Genomic DNA, 6,776 nt, shown 5'->3' on the forward strand with positions numbered 1-6,776 from the left:
TGTGACATAGGCAATACATGTACAAGTATATTTAACATATTTCCACAATCATGTTGTGAAAAAAGAATCAGAAAAAAAGAAAAAAAAACACAATACAAAACAAAAAAAGTGAAAATAATATGATTCGATCTGTATTCAGATGCCTTAATTCTTTTTCTGAATATTGATAGCATTTTCCATCATGAGTCTTTTAGGATTCTCTTGAATCATTGTATTTCTTTCTTATTTATTTATTTATTAAAAACTTTTTATTGACAGAACCCATGCCAGGGTAATTTTTTACATCATTATCCCTTGAACTTACTTCTGTTGCATGAATCATTGTATTTCTAAGGAAAATCAAAGTCTGCCAAAATTGATCATCCACACAATGTTGCTACTGTGTATAATGATTTGTTTCCACTTCATTCGGCATTATTTCATATAAGACTTTCCATTTGTTTTTTTTGTTTTGTTTTTTTTTTCTGAGATTTGTCTGTTCTTCATTTCTTATATTGCTTTTTTTTTTTCTGAAACAATTGGGCGTAAGTGACTTTCCCAGGGTCACACAGTTAGAAAGTGTTAAATGTCTGAGGCTAGATTTGAATTCAGGTCCTTCTGACTTCAGAGCTGGTGCTCTATCCACTGTGCCATCTAGCTGCCCCCTCTTCCTTTCTTATAGAACAGTAGTATTTCATTACATTCACATGTTACAACTTCTTTAGCTATTTCCCTAATTGATGGACATCCCCTCAATTTCCAATTTTTTGCCAACACAAAGAGAACTGCTATGAACATTTTTGTACTTGGGCATCCTTTTCCCTTTTTTTATGATCTCTTTGGAATACAGACCTGTAGAGGGCAACAGTCATAGGGGAACTCTGTGTAGTCATAAGACCCTTCAGCCCAGAGGAAACCTGCTAACAATGTCTGGTTCAGCTCCCCACTTCCTCTAAAGGCTCTCGGCCTTCCTGAGAAGTCAGGGGGCTGTGACAACCTGTGCTGAGATTGAAGCAGAGTGATAGCAGGTGGCAAACTATGTACAATAGCAAGTTGTTTATGTGGTCCCATGTGAGCAGTATTTGTTTACAATGCGCATGAGCAGTGTTTGTTACATAAGGGTATGAGGGTATAAAAAGGGGAAAGTCCTGGACTCCATTTTTCCACCATCTTCAGGAGTCCCACCTCACCACTTCTCCACTAAGATGGTTTATTTTAATCACCCTAGTGTAGGGGCCCTAGAAAGCATGGTATGTTTTGTCACCCCAACTTGGGGGCTCTAGAAAGCAGGACACAACATTTGGCACCCAAACTTGGGGCTCTAGGTGAGGTCCTACACACATCAGCTTGACTGACACAAGCCAAGTTCAGTGGAGAAGTTCCTGTGATCCGGAAGGGTAAATATAAAAATAGGCAAGTGGGAAGATTCTGTAAGGACTGTTATAGTCACTTTCATTTTTCAAAGGAAATAAAGGAAATAAATACTAAGAAAAGAGCCTCCCCCTACTCTGGGAAGTATGAAGCTTGGTTAGTTAGGTTAACAAATGTTCAGATGCTCTGGAATACATCTCCATGGCTTTGTAAGAAGGAGAATATGGAGCCAGAGATTTGGAAGTTGGTGGGAGAACAATTAACTGAATACAATGGATTAAAGAATCCTACAAGTTTTAAAAAGAGGAACGATTTTAACTTGGGCAGCCAGACAAGGAAGTATGAGGACAAAAGCAAGCAGAGAGTTTGTGCCCAAAGCCCTGGAGAGTACAGCACTTGGGACAGAGCTAAGGAAGTTTTTTTTTTTTTTTTTAACATTTTACTGACTTATTTTGCTTGTTACTGCTCTAGGAAATATGTAGGACACTGACAGTTGGGTGAGAAGAGAGTTAAGTATCTTAAGTACCATGGCCTGTTGGGCAGAAAAGGAATTAACTACCTTCCTGATGAGCTTACTTTTCACCTTCAAAGCTCATTTTCAATTCTGCCTACAACTGAGCATGTGCGACTTAGGGTATTCCCCATCTCCTGACCCTCCTCCCTCAATTCTGCCTTTATGGTGGGGGAGTGGTGGTGGTAATGTTTGGACTAGCTTTCTGAAGGGCCTTGGGACCAGCCTTGGTCTCAGCAGGATAGACACCATAGGAATGGTCAAGAAGAGAGTCTAGATTCTTTATTCTAGCCCAGTCTTGATCTTAGTGCAGGAGGCAGGAGAGCCACCAGGAGGCTGGTCAAAGATAGAATGTCTCTCTTCCAGGCCTTCTTAGCCCTTATATACCTTATTGTAATTACATCATTACAGCATACTGATTATGTGTGAACTTAGAGAACCATTACAACACCATACTAAATACTAAATATATATGTGAGCTAGAGAACCATTATCTCATCAATTCCATTGAGTTAACACCTTGTTTCAAGTATACTTCTCCAGAGTTCCAGCCCTCTACAGGGTGAGGAGGAGTAGGAGTGGGGGGGGCAGTGATACAATGGGTACTGCCCACAAAATAGTTTTGCCCACCCTCTATGTGCTCATTACCAGAAGCGGGGGCTCCACTATAGGATCCCACGCAAAAAACACTTGGAAAAAGATGGCAACTATTACACCCAGAATGTCTTTAAACAAGCCTGTGGGGAAAAGGGCATTGTAATTAAGAAGAATAGAGCTGTATGCCACTGGGACTATTGAGATATTTCCTGGAGAGGTGAAACCTGTCCCTGTCTAGCCTATAAATCCTTTGCCTCCAAACACAATAGACTTGACCATTTCACCTCCTGAGAGTACTTACAAAACAATGTCCATCCATACACTGATGTGGGAAACTGGGGAAAGTGTAGATAATATCCCAGTCACTGACCAAAGATTGCGGTAAATACTCATGTGTCTGGCATAGAGGATCAATAGCAGCTGAACTTGGCTACCCCTTTGAGATGGAAAACAGGAGTTTTTACTCTTTTGTAGTAAATAAAACCCCCCATCAATCTATGGGGAAAACATCTTATAACACTTAGGATTACAAATGAGTACTTTGGCTTTTTAGGCAGGGCTGCTGTTGAAGGCCTGCCTGCATTCTCACCTGTTCCCATTCAATGGAAAAGGGATATACCAGTGTGGATAGAACAGTGGCCCTTAGCTAGTGATAAAATTCAGGCCTTATTAAATATAGTACAGGAGCAACTTGACCAAGGACACTTAGAACATTCTCTAAATTTTTGGAATTCCTCTGTATTTGTTGTAAAAAATAAATCTGGAAAATCCATGTTATAGTGGATTTACTTTTGTATATTTCAGGATTTACTTTTCCAATACCAGTAGCCAAAGAATCAGCCCGAGTGATCCCTGAATTCCTTATATAAGCTTTTGCAATTATGGGTGTACCACAAGCAATAAAAACAGATAATAGATCTTCATATACCTCTAAACATTTTGCACACTTTTGTGCACAGTATGAGATTTTACATATCACTGGCATTTTTAATCCTCAAGGACAGGCAATAGTAGAAAGGAGAAACAGAGACATCAAGATGCTCCTCCAAAAACAAAAGAAAGGGGGAGCCACAGGTAACCCTAGAGAACTTTTTTTTCTTTTATTTTTTCTGAGGCAATTGGGGTTAAGTGACTTGTCCAGGGTCACACAGGTAGGAAGTGTTATGTGTCTGAAGTCAGATTTGAACTCAGGTCCTCCTGACTTCAGGGCTGATGCTCTAGCCACTAGGCCACCTAACTGCTCCCTCCTCCTCCCGCTGAGAACTTGTAAACATAACTCTATACACTATATATTTTTTTTTTTTGATGGAGATGCACTGGCTCCAGCAGACAGGTTTCATAACCCGCCAGAAGGGCAGTGTCCAATGCGAGCAGATCCACTATCTTTAGATAATCACCAGGTGATGAGGAGAGATCCAAAAAGTGGTGAATGGAAGGGACCAGATAGGTTAACTGCTTGGGGGAAAGTGTTTGCTTGCGTGTATCTCTACAGATGGAAAAGGAATCAGATGGGTGCCAGCTAGCATATCTGCCTTGTCCATCAGAGAGAGATGGGGAAGGAGAAGACCCTTAAAACGAAGAGGAAGATCCAAGAAACATTGGGTGGTTCCATTGCTGATTGTGCCCACCACTGAAAGAGCATGGCAGTTAAGTATGGCAATTAACTCATGAATGAGACTGATGCAGGATTTCAAAATCTGCAGGAATCATTGGATTCCCTGACACATGAAGTGATGGACAATAGACTGGCTTTGGACTATCTCTTGATTGCTGAAGGAGGTGTATGTATGGTTGTGAATTGAAAGTTATTTTTTACACCTTCCTTCTGGGACTCATGGAAATCTTTATAGTATTTTGTTTATTCATATTTTTTGTTTTGTTCTACTTGCTTGTATGATATTACAACTTGCCTGTGTGACTCCTCCCATGGTAACAAATTTAACCACTGGTATATACCTGCTTCGATTAAAACAAAAGAAAGGGTGAGATGTAGAGGGCCACAGACAGTGGGGGAACTCTGGGTGAGGTATAAGACCCTTCAACCCAGAGGGAACCTGCTGACAATGTCTGGTTTGGCTTCTCATCTCCCCTAAGGGCTCTCAGCCTTCCCAAGAAATCAGGGGGCGGGGAAAACCTGTGTTATGATTGAAGCAGAGTGATACCAGGTGGAAGAGTGATACCAGGTGGCAAACTGTATAAAATAGCAAATAGTTTATGTGTTTATGTTTACATGAGCAGTATATACTGGGCACATGCCCAGTGTTTTTGTTACATAAGGTTTTGAGGGTATATAAGGATGAAAGACCTTGGAATAAATGGACTCTATATTTCCACCATCTTCGGGAGTCTCATCTCATCACTTCTTCACTAAGACAGTATATTTTAACTACCCAGCATGGGGGTTCTAGAAAGCACAATATGTTTTGTCACCTCAACTTGGGGGCTTTAGAAAGTAGGACACAACACAGACCTACCTTTGATCAGAGGGTATATACAGTTTCACAGCCTTTTGGGCATAGTTCTAAATTGCCCTCCAGGATAGTTGGATCAATTCACAACTCCACCAACAATGCATCAGTGTTCCAATTTTCCTACATCCTTTCCAACATTTATCATTTTCCTTTTCTGTTATCTTAGCCAATCTGAGTGGTATGTAGTGGTACCTCAAAGTTGTTTTAATTTGCATTTCTCTAATCAATAGTGATTTAGAACATTTTTTCATGTGACTGTAAATAGGTTTAATTTCTTCATCTGAAAACTGCCTGTTCATATTATTTGATCATTTTTCAATTGGAGAATGACTTGTACACTAGTCAATGTGACTAGTATATAATATTTTGTATACAATTCTATATTTTAGAAATGAGGCCATTATTAAACACTGGCTCTAGAAATTGTTTCTCTTCTGCTTTCCTTCGAATCTTTGCTGTATCAGCTTTGTTTGTGCAAAACCTTAATTTAATGCAATCAAAATGATTTGTTTTGCATTTTATAATGTTCCCTTTCTCTTGTTTTGTCATAAATGCTTTCCTTCGCCATAGATCTGTCAGGTAAACTATTTCTTCCTTTTCTAATTTGCTTATGGTATTATCCATTATGTCTAAATCATGTACATATTTTGTCCTTATTGTGAAATGCTGGTAAATGCCTAATTTCTGCTATAGTATTTTCCAGTTTTCCCAGCAGTTTTGGTCAAATAATGAGTTATCCCAGAAACTAGAGTTTGGGGGTTTATCAAATAGTAGATTATGATAGTCATTATTTTGTCTTATGTACCTAATCTTTTCCACTGATCTACCACTCTATTTCCCAGCCAGTACCAACTAGTTTTGATAATTATATTATTTTGATGATTATATAATTATATAATTTTATATTTTGCATAGTTCATCTTGGCTGGTAGACTCACAAATATTTTATATTGTCTACAGTTATTTTATTTTATTATTTATTTTATTAAAACTTTTTATTTACAAAGCACATACATGGATAAATTTTCCAACATTGACCCTTGCAAAACTTTTGTTCCAAAATTTTCCTTCCTTCCTCTCATTCCCTCCCTTAGCTGGCAGGTAGTCCAATACATGTTAAATATGTTGAAATACATGTTAAATCCAATATATGAATACATATTTATTTACTTTATATATATATATATATTTAATACATGGTTATTTTGCTGCACATGAAAAATCAGATCAAGAAAGAAGAAAAAGAAAAACTGAGAAAGAAAACAAAATGCAAGCAAATAATAACAGAGTAAGAATGCTATGTTGTTTCACACTCAGCTCTCACAGACGTCTCTTTGGATGTAGATGGCTTTCTTCATCACTGAACAAGTGGAACTGGTTTGAATCAATTCCTTTCTACAGTTATTTTAAATAGAATTTCTCTTTCTAACTCTTGCTGATAGGCTTAACTAACCTCAATAAATCCAGACAATATAAACTACTTGGGAGTCTACCTACCAAGAAAGACCCAGAAAGTATATGAACACAATTACAAAAAACTTTTCACACAAATAAACAGATCTAAACAACTGGAGAAATACTCATAGCTCATGGATAGGTCAACCCAATATAATAATAATGACAATTCTACCTAAATTAATTTACTTAATTAAAGTCATTTCTACCAAAATTTGTTTTATAGAGCAGGAAAAATAATTTATCTGTAAGAACAAAAGGTCAGGAATATCAATTTAAAAAATGAAAAAAATATATAAAGGAAGGTGGCTAGAAGTACCACATTTCAAACTATACTAGAAAGTGATAATCATGAAAACAGTCTGGTACTAGCTAACAAATAGAATGGTGAA

This window comes from Antechinus flavipes, chromosome 5 (genome assembly GCF_016432865.1).
Source record: "Antechinus flavipes isolate AdamAnt ecotype Samford, QLD, Australia chromosome 5, AdamAnt_v2, whole genome shotgun sequence".
NCBI lineage: Eukaryota > Metazoa > Chordata > Mammalia > Dasyuromorphia > Dasyuridae > Antechinus > Antechinus flavipes.